The sequence below is a fragment of the Zootoca vivipara genome, chromosome 2 (genome assembly GCF_965207765.1).
Source record: "Zootoca vivipara chromosome 2, rZooViv2.hap1.1, whole genome shotgun sequence".
NCBI lineage: Eukaryota > Metazoa > Chordata > Lepidosauria > Squamata > Lacertidae > Zootoca > Zootoca vivipara.
This window is the reverse complement of record NC_142584.1, coordinates 102,431,774-102,447,946: the sequence shown is the minus strand read 5'-3', so window position 1 is coordinate 102,447,946 and position 16,173 is coordinate 102,431,774. Positions and strand designations below refer to the sequence as shown.

The window sequence follows — 16,173 nt, the reverse complement described above, 5'->3', positions numbered from 1 at the left end:
TGTATGCCCACCTAGTCAGTCTAGCTAAGGAGAGGCAGTCTGGATGTGCATGTTTTTTTATGTTTCAGTCCAGTATACCTGAAGGAGCATCTCCACCCCCATCGTTCTGCCCGGACACTGAGATCCAGCGCCGGGGGCCTTCTGGCAGTTCCCTCACTGCGAGAAGCTGAGTTACAGGGAACCAAGCAGAGGGCCTTCTCGGTAGTGGCACACGTCCTGTGGAACGCCCTCTCACCAGGTGTCAAAGAGGAAAACAACTACCAGACTTTTAGGAGACATCTGAAGGCAGCCCTGTTTAGGGAAGCTTTTAATGTTTAATAGATTTTTGTATTTTAATGTTCTGTTGGAAGCCGCCCAGAGTGGCTGGGGAAGCCCAGCCAGATGGGTGGGGTATAAATAAATAAATTATTATTATTATTATTATTATTATTATTATTATTATTATTATTATCATGCATCTGAGAGGACGTTGGGAGGCGTTTCTACTGCTCATGCTTCAAGAAAAAGTGGGGCATAGTGGAGAAATACAAATTCTACACTTTCCTAAAACATACCAAAGTTGAAGTCTACTGATAATTAGCCCAAATATATCAAGACATATATTATGTTTCTGTTAAAAGCAATAGCTTGTTTGACTTGCCTTTCAGATTGTGAACTTCTGGGGAGCAGGGACCCATCTCTTTTTGTGAAACTTTCTAATATCCCCTACATTGATTGCATAATAGGCATAATAATTATGAAACTCTCAGGAAGAATCAGAATCATAGAGTTGGAAGGGACCCAGAGGGTCATCTAGTCCAACCCCCGGCAATGTCGGAATCTCAGTTAAAGCATCCATGGCAGATGTCCACCCATCCTCTGCTTATTATTGCAATCCTAAAAGAGGTTCAAATGATATACATGAAAACACATTTGGGGTAGCGTCCAACCACACTTTCTTAATGCTAAGAAACTCAAAGAAGAGAATAAAGTTAAACTACGTAGATTTTTTTTATTTGGGTGGAGTATGTGTTTTGTGACCAATGTAACACGCACAACCGATCTTGCTCCTAGCATAAAATTAATTGTCAGTTCAGCGAATGAGAAAGCAGAACTACCAATACAATGAAGGGTCATTAACCTATTGTCTGTTTTCTTGGAGAGGTCTTTATCTGAATTTTAGGGAGGTGGAATAGAGATGTTCTGAGTTATCTTGCATGTGATGCTTCTGGTTGTTTTACTCACATGTAAAATGCCATTTTGAAAAACAGATCATTAAACTTGGGGAAATTATCTTTAAAATTATATTAAATTTAATGAGCTATTTGACACTGAAGGTATCTAAACAAAGGTTGGGTGGCCATTCTGCCAGAGATCATTTAGCTGTGATTTTTGGGATCCTTCCCAACTCTACAATTCTATGGTTCCATATACTGTACAGTATATGTGAAGATGAAAAATGTCTCTCTAGGTTTGATGTTTTAATGGAATCACCTGCCGCACAAGCAAACAGGACTCTGGCTATTAATTTGACACATTTTGGGTTATATTTGGCTTGGTGCCTTTGATTAATGGCAAGACGCACGTAGCCACACACTCACAGAGTCTGTTCTTAGCCCTAGGGTGGCAAAAGGATGCCATTCCCTTGCGGTTTGGCAAATATGATCCTGCCCATCTGCCACTGGGCAGGGTGGGGAAATCTGCTGGTATCTCACCAATTAACATGCAGGTGCTTGTGGAAATACCCCAATGTCCCCAAAGACCGGTGTTTTCCAGCCATTCTGGCTCAAGTTGGAAGGAGGGGAGGGAAAACAGGTGCCAAAGGGTATGTTTCGAGGGGCAGGGGAGGTGCCAGGTATCAGCAAAGGGGAGGGGTGGGCAAGAAATTCAAGCCCGTGAACTTGCATGTGTCCCGGAGACAAGACAGAGCCCCTCACCAGAGCCAATTCCTCCTAAAGCCTTCCCCCTCCCACCTGAATCTATGTCTGTTCCGACTCTGAAACCCACCTGTGTGTGATCTCGTGTTTGCGGGGACGTTCCTAGCATCAGAAGATCAAAACAGGGAGAAACAACTGAAGGTTCGAGGGCCAACTGCAATCTCTCTTTGACCCCAATGATGCTTCCTGCTTGCCCTTACCCCCCCAGCCAGTAGCCACAATGATTTGTCAGAACTGCTGAATTTGTTTTTTTGGTAATACTAAAACACAAACAGCTGTAAGATCCGAGTACAATTTGAAGTTCTGGTTAAAGCCGTATGCGGTAGGGCAGGCACATCCAACAGGCAGATCGCAATCTAGTGGTAGATCACTGGACGTCTGTGGTAGATCTCTGGTAGATCACTGGCTCCCCCCAAAGAAGCTCAACAACTTTGGCCCTGCCCCAAAAGGCTCAAAAGTTTAGCTCTTCACCCCCCCCCCAAAAAAACGGGGTTTTCCACCTGTCTCAAAAATGCTCAACAACTTTGACCTGAACCCCTTAGAAATGGGCCTTCCTTAAAAAATCTCAACAACTTTGACCCAAACCCCTAAAAAAAGGGGTAGATTACTGCCAGTTTTTAACTCTGTGAGTAGATCGCAGTCTCTTGGGAGTTGTTAGTTACAGGTAGGTAGCCGTGTTGGTCTGACGTAGTCAAAACAAAAATAAAAATAAAAAATTCCTTCCAGTAGCACCTTAGAGACCAACTAAGTTTGTCATTGGTATGAGCTTTTGTGTGCATGCACACTTCTTCAGATACACTGAAACAGAAGTCACCAGACTTCTTGAGAGTTGGCCACCCCTGTGGTAGGGGACCTGTAGCTCTCCAGAAGTTGCCGGACTACCAACTCCCATCATCCCTGACCAGGGGTCATGCTGACTGGTGCTGATGGGAGTTGGAGTCCAACAATATCTAGAGCAGCCATAGGCAAACTTGGCCCTCCATATGTTTTGGGACTACAGTTCCCATCATCCCTGACCACTGGTCCTGTTAGCTAGGGATCATGGGAGTTGTAGTCCCAAAAGATCTGGAGGGCCGCAGTTTGCCTATGCCTGATCTAGAGGGCCACCCACCAGCTGCTGCCCTATGCAGTTTGAGACAGGAGAGTAATGGTAAAGGCACCTAACACCTATGGAGATCGCTCTATTTTTCTGTGCTTTTAAAAAACCACAGCCCAAAAAAAGACAGAAGAATCACAGGAGAGTTACAGGATGACTTGATGTTGCCGATGTGCAGATGCCCTGTAAAAAAAAAATCAAGTACACGAAGCACAGCACTTTCACACTGAATGCCTAACGTGGGGAAATACCCTTTCATCTGTTTTCAGATTTAAACATGGCTCCTGCTATCTGTGAGGGACCCAGGTGGCGCTGTGGTTAAACCACTGAGCCTAGGGCTTGCTGATCAGAAGGTCAGCGGTTCGAATCCCTGTGACGGGGTGAGCTCCCGTTGCTTGGTCCCAGCTCCTGCCAACCTAGCAGTTCGAAAGCATGTCAAAATGCAAGTAGATAAATAGGAACCGCTACAGCGGGAAGGTAAACAGCGTTTCCATGTGCTGCTCTGGTTTGCCAGAAGCGGCTTTGTCATGCTGGCCACATGACCTGGAAGCTATACGCCAGCTCCCTCGGCCAATAATGCAAGATGAGCGCGCAACCCCAGAGTCGGTCACGACTGGACCTAATGGTCAGGGGTCCCTTTACCTTTACCTGCTATCTGTATACAGTATCCTGCACAGTTGGTTAGTAGCCATTTTTTTTTGTAATTTTTGTGTTGCTGTTTTGAAATTGTTTTAATTTCTGTACTGTTAGTCCCCCTCTAGAACAGAGATATCCAACCGGGTCCCCTCCAGGTGCTGTTGGACTCCAGTTCCCATCAGCCCCAGCTTGATCCATGGTCCGGAATCATGGGAGTTGTAGTCTAACTGCATCAGGAATAAGCCACCCTGTCGGCGCTAGAAGTTTTGCTTTAAACTGAAGGGCATGGTTATTAGGATACTTAGAAATGAATAATGAAATAAGGACCTTGAAAAGGAGCAGTGCCCAATTTTTTAAAAAGGAAGGCACAACATAAAACACTAATTTGGCAACATACGATTTTAGTACCCCCCACACAAGCAACTTTGTGAACTGTCCTCAAACCCTATTATTATTATTATTATTATTATTATTATTATTATTATTATTATTATTATTATATGTTGTTGTTGTTGTTTGTTTGTTTTGTTTTAACACATTTATATGCTGCTTAATTATTTGCCTCTCTAAGCCATATAGGTACATAAAAGTGGGCAATGGGGTGTTCGGGCTTCAAGACCTGGGAAGTACACAAGCAAGAATATTCCTTCCCAGTGGGATTTTTTTGCGCAGGGAGAACAGCTCAAGTGATAACATGGTATCGCTTGATGTTGATGATGAGGACACACATCTCCCAGGTTTGCTGTTTAATCCCTCTTGCAGGCTTAAAAACAACAACCCCAAAACAAATCTCTGATCGGGTGGGGAGGCAGCAGCCTGCACACCTGCATGTTGAGTCAGAGCTACAGGTGAAACCCAACCCCGATAAGCTGCTTGGAGAGGGTCTTGGGTTCCCTCCTTCTCTATGTTAATAGGGTGGGAAGGACGCGCAGGCCTTCTGTTCCCCCACTTGGCATCGTTTGAAGCCATCTGGCCTCATCTGGGCGCTGAAGTCACTTCGGCGCCTCTCGTCTCCGCCTCTTCTCCCCGCGCCCCCCCCCCCACATACAGGCTTTGTTGCCGAACTGCCCCACCTACAACCAGGAGCTGCAATTAACCAGAGCCCCCCACCCCACCCCCTCCGCTAATTTATTTGGGGTCTGCTGTATTGTATTCAGTATGGATGGGTGTGTGTGTGTTTGTGAGAGCGGGGAGCTCTGTTTTGTTGTGCCTGCTCCGATTCCCTGCAGCTGCGATGTCTGAAACCCAGGGATGTGGAAGAAGGAAACCATTGCGTGGAATAAGGATCGTATGGCACCCCAGACACCAAAGGGATAATAAATTGGGCGGTGGTGGGAGGGGACGGGACACACCGCTAGGAGCTGGTCACAAACTGAGGCAACCACAGCCCAGTAACCTATACACCAGCTTGACGAAAGCAGCCGAGCCCAATGTCCAGGCCAGACCGTGCCCTTGAACTTGAATTTGCCATTTGACTTTGCACACCGACAGCCACAGTCACAGGCTGCCATCATAGCTGCCAAGTTATCCCTTTTTTACAGGGATTTTCCCTTATGCTGAATAGGCTTCCTCGCGAGAAAAGCGAAAACTTGGCAGCTATGGCTGCCATGCATTTAAAGGACATGGCTTTCCGCAAAGAATCCTGGGAAATGTAGTTTGCTAAGGGTGCTGGGAACCATAGCTCTGTAAGAGGTGAACTACCATTCCCAGGAACAGACACTGCTCAGTGGGCCGTACTTCCTGGTGTGTGGATAGGACTGTGTCTTAAATAAGGCCTTTTAATACATTTGTTACCATTTTCTCTTGCTCCAGCTTACTCCCACTGCATGGCAAAGTGACTAACACTGCGGCGATCCTGTGTATGCCTCCAGAGAAGCGAGTCCTGCTGAGTTCAACGGGGCTCACTCTCAGTCACAGGGACATAACATTGTAACCTGACAGACAGAGGCATAATCCTCTGGCACAAACTGTCTGAGGTTTGCTCCGAAGCACGGCAGGCCTTACCATTACGATTTTCAATTATTATTACAATTTATACGGTGCCTTTCATTATTCTCCCGCTCTGTTTTATATTCACAACAACCCTGTGGGGTAGGTTAGGCTGAGAAAGAGGTCCAACCGAGCCCCACCCATTGACCTTCGTGGCCGAGTGTGGATTTGAACCCAGTCCCTAGTCTTGACAACCACCACACAACCACGAGCAACTAGCAAATGGTTTGCGATTCCAGTTATTATTTCGGGGGAGGGGGGCGCGGTGCTTCTTGGATTGGTTTGTATCAGAAGAACTTGGGCACAAGACAACTTTTGACACAGGTAGGTATGCAGGAAGTGCCAGAAGTCTTGGGGACGGAGTGTGTTTGCGCGCGTGTCTGAGTGTCTGTCCTACTCTGGAGCTCACCCCGGAAAGGAAGGAAGGAAGGAAGGAAGGAAGGAAGGAAGGAAGGAAGGAAGGAAGGGGAGAGAGAGAGAGAGAGAGAGAGAGAGAGAGAGAGAGAGAGAGAGAGAGAGAGAGAGAGAGAGAGAGAGAGAGAGAGAGAGAGAGAGAGAGAGAGAGAGAGAGAGAGAAAGAAAGAAAGAAAGAAAGAAAGAAAGAAAGAAAGAAAGAAAGAAAGAAAGAAAGAAAGAAAGAAAGAAAGAAAGAAAGAAAGAAAGAAAGAAAGAGTTGCACTTGAGGCGGAGCAAGCAACAGGCTCGGCCCGGGAGGGATTTAGCCATAGCAAGACCAAAAGCGAAAGTGGCTCGGCGGCTGCGGGAGCAGCAGCGCGAGGAAAGGAGAAGTTCGTTTGGAGGAGGCGAGTGTGTGTGCGCGCGCGGGGAGGGGGGGATTCCAGGCTTTCCCGAGCCCTGATTGGCTGCGGCGGCCTTCCCAGGAGAGGAAGGAAGGAGGCAATTCGCTGGTCCTCTCTGCATAAAGTAAGCTCCGCGAGGAGCAGCGCAGAAAGGACCGGGGCGCACAGGCTGGCACGCTTTCCAGAGCTGTGCCCACGCATCCTGGCCGGGCCGGGCCTCGACTTGCCCATTAGGCGGGCAGGCAGGCAGGCAGGCTCGCTCCCTCCCGACGTGCCTGGCTCTTGTGCCGTGGTCTGGATCCGCGGCACGCAAAGCTGAGCGAGGGCACTTGGTCGCCCCGCTTCCACAGACTGGCAGGTGAGAGGTGGGTGGGCGCCTGGGTGGGAGAGAGCGGGCATCAGGAGGGCTGGCACCTCACACCTGTTTCTGCACAGGTGTGTGTATGGTTAAACTCCACTGGAGTGTCTCCACACATTATTCTTAGCCGGAGGAACTCAAAAGACTTGCACATTCATCATAACGTTATAATGGTCAGGCCAGAAATACACAGGTAACAGGATGGTGTGGCTGATCGGGGGCGGGGGGGGGTGCGAGTGGAAGAAAGCAGTTGCCTTGAACCCCACAGATAGGGTGTGGCCTGTGCTAAGGAAGCAGTGCACACGGTGGAAAGGAACGAGGCCAAAGAACTAGGAAGAGAGCAGGATCCAAGCGAAAGCAGAGGCGAAACTAGGCCTTATTTCATCCGGGCCAAAGACCCAGTATGCTGCCACCACCTTCTGCCCCCCCCACTGGGTATACTGTGCTTTTAAGAGATGCAACAGGCAGAAATGCAACAGGTAGCTCCTTTACCTTGTCACTGCCTCTGGTTCCATCAAGCCAGGTTTCCCCAACTGCAAATCACCTTTCCTCGGGAATTGGGTGTGGTGGCTAGGAAGCAAGGGGGGCAGTTTCCTCCCAAGAACCTTGCATTTCTCCACGCCACAAAATATTTCCCTCCCTAACCCAAACTGGTGCCAAGAATGGGAGAGCAGGAACAAGGAGATCCCAATTTTGCCAGGAGCTTGCTGGGTGGTCTCAGGCAGCCCACAACCTTTTGGTCCTGCTCCCCCCCCCCCCCCCCGTCTATCCATCTGTAAAACTGGGGATAATGGCAATGGGTTTGAGGAAAAGATGACTGGAAGAAGGAAATGTTCCTACAACTCTTATTCCCCCATGGCGCAAGATGTTCCAAGGTATCTAAATTAGCAGGAAAAATATTCTGGGCTAAGTCTGAATTTCTGCAAGAACTGAAGGTACACCCCCCCCCCCTCCAAAAATAGTCCTCTTTGTTCCATAATTTTCAGGGTTGAGGGCCAAACAATATGTTGTGAGTCGGATGATCAGGTTTTCTATATTTCTTTCTCGGCATTCTTTGAGGGATGGTGGGGATCTGAACCAGAAATGGGGGGAAAGAGGAGGTTTGCCCTTTCAGAAGAACCATAATTTTAGAGGTGCTCCGTGGAGGGGATGAAGTCCAACTTCCTGCACAGCACAGTAATCTTGAAATTACATTGAAGCCTAGAATAACTCAGGGCCCCATCCACACCGCAGGCTTATTGTGGATTGTGAACCTCTTGTGCCTCTTTCATGTGCCCTTCTCCAAGTATTGCTGTTCCACTCTTTTTGTTCTCGGGTAAACAAATCCGGAGCTTTTCTGTGGTGTCGTTGCAGCTCTCCTATTAGGATTTTCAGAGCATAGAGAATCTCTGGAAGAGAACGAATGGGGCAGCAGTAGCTGAAGGAAAACTCCTGGACTGGCCCTAAAAAAATCCCCCTCTCTGCTGTTTACAGGTGGAAGTCGCTTCTGTTTGCACCCCATTTGGGTAAACTTACCAGTCCTTTGAAAAAAAATGTGCACTGAGGTCCTGGAGCTTTTCAACACCTGCATAGCAGGCAGAAATCCACAGGTGAAACTTCCCCCGCCCTGGAGTTTCCTTGCCAAGGAAAGCTGTTACTGCTCCTTTGTTGTTGTTTTTAATAGCTTCGCTGTTTGAAGTTGTCGCTTATTTACTTACTTCCTGCCTTTCTTCCACCGTGGAAACCAAGGCAGCATTACATGTGGTTCCCACATGCTCTCTGTCACTGACCAGACTTGGACCTGCCTCTTGCACCTTTGGACCATGCCATGGGCATGCAGTGGCTAATGGCGCAGATCCTTTCAGCCATGGCTGATGCATTAGGGTGGGATTCAGCTATCATTTCGTTCAGAGCAGACCCACCGAAACTAATGAGCATGACTAAGTTAGCTCTGTTCATTTCAACGTGTCTGCTCAGAGTTGAAGGCCACCCTTAGTTGCCTAGTCGTTTGGACTGCTTTGCTTCCTGGGAAAGCCCCCACTGGATGAGCTGGGACCCCCACACAGAGAGATGATTCCTCTCCCCCACTATTTTCAGCAACCCCTTTGGGTTTCAAATATTGGCGAGCTGCTCCTTTTCCAAACGAGAATTCGTGGGATCCCCCTGCTTTAATTGGATCTGTTCTGGTGCCTTCAGTGGCTGGCTGGCACACAGGAATATAGGAGGGGAAACATGTCCAGCAGAGAGAGAGAGAGAGAGGGCGGGGAAGAAGGGGAAATGCCACCTGTTAAACAATGCCTCAGTTTCTGGTGGCTGTTCAGGTTACCAGAGTCCTGTAGCAAAAAGCGGCAAACCTACACAGCAGTCAGTCCAGTGTGACCCTTGTATTTGGATCACATGCTTGGTTCTCTGAATCGGAATTCAGAGGCACAACCGAGACTTCCGATCGGGGTGGTTTATGTTTTCAGAAGTGCGGCCAATGGTTTCGATCTGTAACAACAAAATGAGGTGACCTGGTGGGTTCTGAGGACAATGGCTGCAACAAGTTGGTTGTGTTTCCACAGGTTCAAAAAGCAGTTTAGAGATCTGCTATGGTTTCATTTTTTTATTTTAAAAAAGAGGAAATGGGGGGGATGGGGAATCGGCATTTGCTGTTCTGCTGACATGTGTATTTTTGTCCCTCTGAAGTCCCCCCCCCCTACACTTGAACACACACGCAGCCAAAACTAACTTTTGATCTTGGGGGTGTTAAAGAGATGTTTGGGCACTGTCTGAGATGGCTTTGGGAGGCAAGCGGATGGTTCTGCAGGTGGAGGGGTGGATGGAAAGATGAGGACTGGGTTCCTTTCTGTCCCTCATCTGACCCACCCACTACTTGCAGCCTAATCCTATTTACAGGTAGGCAGCCGTGTTGGTCTGACGTAGTAAAAAAAATAAAAATCGTTCCAGTAGCACCTTAGAGACCAACTAAGTTTGTCATAGGTATGAGCTTTCGTGTGCATGCATCTGAAGAAGTGTGCATGCACACGAAAGCTCATACCTATGACAAACTTTAGTTAGCCTAATCCTATGCTCATTTACTTAAGGGGAAAGGGCTGAGGTGCTCAGTGGGCCTCGCCCCCAAATAACCCTGCACAGGATTGCAGCACCCTTTGTGTTCTTCGAGTTAGGCCGCCCCTGCCCCCAACGGAAACCACAGCTCCAGCGCAGTAGGAAGCAGAAGGGAGGCTTGCGGTGTGCGTTGTAGCGCTTAAATTAGGAAGGGCTTGGTTGTGAGGCAGGCCCAAATGGTAGCGTCTCCCCTGAAAGCATGCAAGCACCAGCACAGCAACAGAGTGGGGGAGGCCAGGGTTCAAATCCCTTCACTCGGCCGTGAAGTTCACTGGGTGAACCTTGGGGCCAGCGATCACTTGCCTCTCAACCTCACAGGGTTGTTGTGGGGATTTGACGATGAGGGAGAGAACCATGCATGCCGCCTTGAGCTCCTTGGAGAAAAAAAGGTGTGATATCAATGTAAAAAATATAAATCAGCAGGGCAGGCTCCAGAGGTGTTAGAATCTCCTGGCGTACAAAAGTGACAGCCGACCTCCTACTCCAGAGCCTGCCACCAGGAGATATTGTATGTAGAGCACAAAGCAAACTGACTTCCTAGGGACTATGGAGGGAGGGATGGCTATCACTCTAGTCCAAAATGGAAGAAAGAAAAGGAGGCGCAGTGAAGTTACTGCTGCCAAACTTTCCCTGAAGGAGTCTGGCCAGTTTTTATTGAGGAATACAAGTTGGACCTTTGGCTGGAAGGGAGTTGCTTTTCTTAGGTGGTGGAAGAGTCCGCCAACTATTCGCTGTAAGAAGCATGGCTGACGTGCTTGGTAAGGTAAAGGGACCCCTGACCATTAGGTCCAGTCGCATACGACTCTGGGGTTGCGGCGCTCATCTCACTTTACTGGCCAAGGGAGCCGGCGTACAGCTTCCGGGTCATGTGGCCGCTTCTGGAGAACCAGAGCAGCGCATGGAAACGCCGTTTACCTTCCCGCCGGAGCGCTCCCTATTTATCTACTTGCACTTTGACGTGCTTTTGAACTGCTAGGTGGGCAGGAGCTGGGACCGAGCAACAGGAGCTCACCCTGTTGCGGGGATTTGAACCGCCGACCTCCTGATCAGCAAGCCCTAGGCTCTGTAGTTTAACCCACAGCGCCACCCGCGTCCCAACGTGCTTGGTACTCTCCCTTAATCTGTTTACCAGTGGTCACATGAGAATGGGATAAATGGTGCAGGTACATTTGCCCTGACTTAAAAGACCACAGCGCTGCACTGCCTTTACACAGAAAAAAAGTGTGTGTTTATTTTCAATGGTCACCCCATCAGCTTTGATGTCCACTAGGCACCACTGCTAAGGTCAGTTGTCGTATCTGCTAAAGCCAGTTGTACGGAAGGGTCGTAGCTCAGTGGCAGAATGTGTCTGAGTGCCATCCCCTTTTTTTTGCTAGCTTTCCCCACAAAAACTTACTCTTTAAAGTTGAATCAGAGCAAACAGCAGAAAACCCAAATTGCTGTTGGCTGCATTTCAGCTTTAAAGAGCAGGTTTTTGCGGGGAAAGCTCCAGAGCTCCTGGTCAGAACAGGGCAAAAGCTAAGTGTGGAGAAGCCCTTAGTGTAGACAATAAGGAGCTAGATGGATGAGGCAGCTTCCATTTCCCTTTCTATGTTATGGCCAGCCCATGATCTTTCTAACTGCTTGCAGAATAAAGGTGCTGGATTGTTTGCAGAACATTGTCATTTTGGGTGGGATTAACATCTCTTCCAGTATCTAGAGACAGGAGTGTCTTTGTGGCACAGGCCGAGGTCTGGGAAGAAGCCTAGGGAAGCCTAGGGGCCTTGACAGACGCAAGCTAGAACAGAGATGGGGGGGGTGTCCTGTGTGACCCTGTGGGTGTTGTTGTACTACACTTCCCACGGGACGCGGGTGGTGCTGTGGTCTAAACCACCTGCCTATTTATTTAGCTAGCTAGTTCCATCCATGTGCACTGTGCCTTTACAGGGGGACAACAAGAAGAGAGGTCTCTGCCCCAAGCTGCTTACATTCTAGGATTCAGCACAGAGGAGGCAGCAGAGGCAACAGAGCAGGGGAAGAAGAATGTGTTCCTTTAGCCCTCGTTGGCAGCGCCCATTTACTATTTCCCCCGCTGGTCCATCTGGGCTTATTTGCCTAGAAAAAAGATGGGAATTGTGAGTGATGTGGGTCTCTGTGTGCAACACTTTTCTTCTTCTTTTGTTGGGCAAGGAATACCTGCAGGGGACATTCAGCAGCAGGGAGGGTCCGCCACCCACCAACCTCTTACCCTTCCTCTCCAGCTGAGTGTGAGGCTTGCAAAAAGGCCCCAGGGAGGAGAAGGAGAGAAATGTTGCAGGACAGAATCACCAGAAGGGGTGGGGTGGGGGGCAGCCTCCCTCCCTCCTGCACTGCTAACTGGCAAATACATGCATGGGAAATAGTTTTGCTGGGTCCAGTCTAACCAGTGGGCAGTGTAGATGCTGGGTTTGCTGTGTGGCACCCTACCCTGTAGGAGGTTCTTTTTAAAAAATAAATAAATTCGAGAGAAGGCAGTTTGTTCTGCGGATTATTTTAATGGTTGGCCTTCGTGTTTTCAGCACGAACAACAGGTGTGGGTTGCAAAATCCACCGGACTCTAATGCAAATTGGTCTTTTCCTTCCACCCCTTTTCCTATGACAGTCTCTCTCTCTCTCTCTCCCCCCCCCCCAACCTTGATTCTCTCCTTCTCTAATTTTCTGCTTAGAGTACAATGCATGCATCTGCTCTGCAAAGGAAAGGGTTACAAGGAAGTGGAATAACAATAAAAGATTTGAAATTTGACCCTGGCAAATCTACCTCCTCTTGTTTGAGCTTTAAGCCTGGCTGCATCCCAGGGGGCATAATAACAGTGGGGAGTTGTGTGGCACAACAGCCAGAAGGAAGATCAAGGGGTGGGGGTGGGAATGCCACCTTTCCTTGCGGAGTCTGTTTGCACAAGTGATGTTGAAATTGGTTGGGGTTTTGCTTGTTGTTTGCCTTTTCCTCTACCATAGCTCCCCTTGCAGGGTCCATTCACAACCAACTCCCTTCCACCTTCCTGCATTGCTTAGCAGCACTCACAAGCCACAGTGCATTGTAGGCTGGGAGGTGTTCTCATTTCTCTGCCCCCCTCCACCCCCACCTTGCTGTTCTCACCTGGGCTGGGCTGATTCCTGAAAGGAAGTGCTTCTTCTTCACACGACACATTAATTAATTTACAGAAATTGCAGAGAGGAGATGTGGCATCAGCTGATTGGCGTGGGATGGGGGACTTTCAAATGATTTTTCTCTTTCAAGAAATCTGTGCTCTACCCATGGCCATGAGCCATGTTTTCTAAATAGAGCCCCCAGGTTCAGAGGAAGTGTACCTCTGAATATACCAGTTGTTGTGGGGACAAACAGCAGCGGAGGGCTATTGCACTCAGGTACTGCTTGTGGGCTCCATAGGGGTAGCTGGTTCACCACTGTAGAAAAGGGAAATTAGGAGTACTGTAGATGGAACTTTGATGTGATCCCGCAGTGCTCTCCTTATACTATAAATGCACATCTAGTAATAGTAGCAGATGACACCAAATTGGGAGGGGTGGCTAATACCCCAGAGGAGAGGATCACACTTCAAAATGACCTTAACAGATTAGACAACTGTGCCAAAGCAAACAAGATGAATTTTAACAGGGTGAAATGTAAAGTACTACACTTCGGCAAAAAAATAATGAAAGGCACAAATACAGGATGGGTGACACCTGGCTTGAGAGCAGTACATGTGAAAAGGATCTAGGAGTCTTGGTAGACCACAAACTTGACAGGAGTAAGCAGTGTGATGCAGCAGCTAAAAAAGCCAATGCAATTCTGGGCAGAATCAATAGGAGTACTGTATAGCATCTAGATCAAGGGAAGTAATAGTACCACTGTATTCCGCTCTGGTCACACCTCACCTGGAATACTGTGTCCAGTTCTGGGCACCACAGTTCAAGAAGGATACTGTCAAGCTGGAACGTGTCCAGAGGAGGGCAACCAAAATGGTCAAAGGCCTGGAAACGATGCCTTATGAGGAACGGCTTAGGGAGCTGGGTATGTTTAGCCTGGAGAAGAGAAGGTTAAGGGGTGATATGATAGCCATGTTCAAATATATAAAAGGATGTCATATAGAAGAGGGTGAAAGGTTGTTTTCTGCTGCTCCAGAGAAGCGGACACGGAGCAATGGATTCAAGCTACAAGAAAGAAGATTCCACCTAAACATTAGGAAGAACTTCCTGACAGTAAGAGCTGTTCGACAGTGGAACTTGCTACCAAGGAGTGTGGTAGAGTCTCCTTCTTTGGAGGTCTTTAAGCGGAGGCTTGACAGGCATATGTCAGGAATGCTTTGATAGTGTTTCCTGCTTGGCAGGGGGTTGGACTGGATGGCCCTTGTGGTCTCTTCCAACTCTATGATTCTATGATCTATTTACTGCTTAATAATAATAATAATAATAATAATAATAATAATTCTAACCCATTTGCATATTCTTAGTTCAAACAGAGTTGCAGGATCAGTGCAGATGATACAGGAGAAACAGCACAAAGGACCGCAAGCATTGTGCAAAACCTTAGTGCCATCCGGCCCAATTTGTTAAACACGCCCCCCCCCCCCCAAGTCTCCTTAAGCAGTCTCTTCAATGAACCTAAACGCTTTTATCTTATTTGATACGTTTGTCCTCCAAAGAGCTCAAGGCGGCATCCCTCTCTCATTTATCCTCACAACAACCCTGCGAAGTGGATTAGGCTGAGAGATGGAGACTGTTCCAAGGCCATGCAGGGAGCTTCGTAGAACCGAGGTCTCCAAGGTCCAACATTCTTAACCAGGGCATCATTATTTGATTGCGTGGGCTTAAGTTCCACTTGCAGTTAAATTAGCTTCTGTGTAAAAAGGTCAGGGTGCCCATGATTTTCCTTTGTAGACAAGCACAGGAGAAAATATAAGAACATAAGACTAACCTCACTGGATCAGCCACTCAGTGCCTCCAACAGCGGAGGTAGTAATGTCAGGCAAATAAAGTCAGACAAATAAGTAAAATCAGGCAGGTAGCATTTGATACCAAGTCAGGACACAACAGCAACTTGAACTAAAGAGGGACTTCTGGAAAAAATATGCTCTGTGTTGCTGAGGAATCTGCCAAAGGACTTATTGACCCTGGCTGGGTTTTCTCTCCTTACAGGACTTGTAGCAGCTCCTCCGCACAGAAGCCAGCCCATAGCTGCTCTTGGAACTGTCTTCGCGCTCATTGCATAAATCTCAGCTCATGGGGGTTGACGGTGTGTGACCTTCTTCCCTTCAGCGATGGATCCTGCCTCTTTACCACCTTGCCTTCCTTCTGCAGCCAGCCAGCTTCTTCGATGATGATGATGACGACAACGACAGCAGCGTGTTAGCGGGCAACGGAATCCCAAAAGCAGCTGTTTTTCTCTGAGCATTCCAGCTGCACTTGGATTTCGTTCCCTGCTCTCCCGCTCTGCTCTTCTGGTCTCCTGGAGTTGGTTTGGTCTCCTCCTTAACTTGAGATGTGGGGAAGAGGCTGCGGCTTCTGGCGGTGGGGCTATAGGAAAAAGGAACAAGGGGTTTTGCACGCAGAGCAAAGATTCTGCTCTCCCTAATCATGAGAGCTAGAAATCCAAATCACGGCAAAGATCCTCAGGATCCTGCAGGTGCCACCCGTTGTCAATTGGCTCAGCTAGCTTTTCATTTGAGCTATATAGAAGAGGAAAACGGGATGCAGATTCCATTCGCAGCCGACTCCTTAGGTGGCAAGAGATGCGATTGCTGTGCAAAATGATTGTGACTGGGGGTTTCCTTAACCGGTTAATTGTTGAGGCAACGGTGCAACTTTAATAGCCAGGTAGTAAATGAAAAACCTAAAGCAAGCGGGGGGAAATCCTAGGTTGTTTAGAAAAAATAGCCAGGTGGCATTCTGAGGACTAGTTGGTTTTTGTTTGCACCTTCATGTGCTGCATAATCAGCTTATGGAATTATTGGCAAAGGGGTGTTGTAATGACAGCTGCTGTGTATAGTGTTTTGTTTTGTTTTGTTTTAAAAAATATATTAAACCAGTGGATTGCAAATAGGTCTATCAATGGCTATTTGCTAGAACAGTTGAGAATAGAACTTCCACATATAGAAAACCTCTAATTGCCAGAATAAACAAGAGGGGCTGGATATGCTCTGCCATGTGAGTTTCCAAAGAGCATCTAACTAGGCCACTTTGGTTTGCTGCACTATCTACATCTTGGTGTCTCCAATAGGGGCCTTTTCCAAACAGCTGGTTCATTGAGCATTCATCCTGAACACTTTTTTT

At 48.0% G+C, this 16,173-nt stretch overlaps 1 long non-coding RNA gene across 1 annotated transcript; it reads left to right on the top strand.

Annotated features, from left to right (window-relative positions):
* Positions 1 to 6,520: 6,520 nt before the first annotated feature.
* LOC148686988 (uncharacterized) lies at positions 6,521 to 15,940 on the top strand. Its single transcript, XR_015948299.1, has 2 exons — positions 6,521 to 6,795; positions 15,040 to 15,940. It is a non-coding gene; the product is annotated as an uncharacterized LOC148686988 (long non-coding RNA).
* Positions 15,941 to 16,173: the final 233 nt, after the last annotated feature.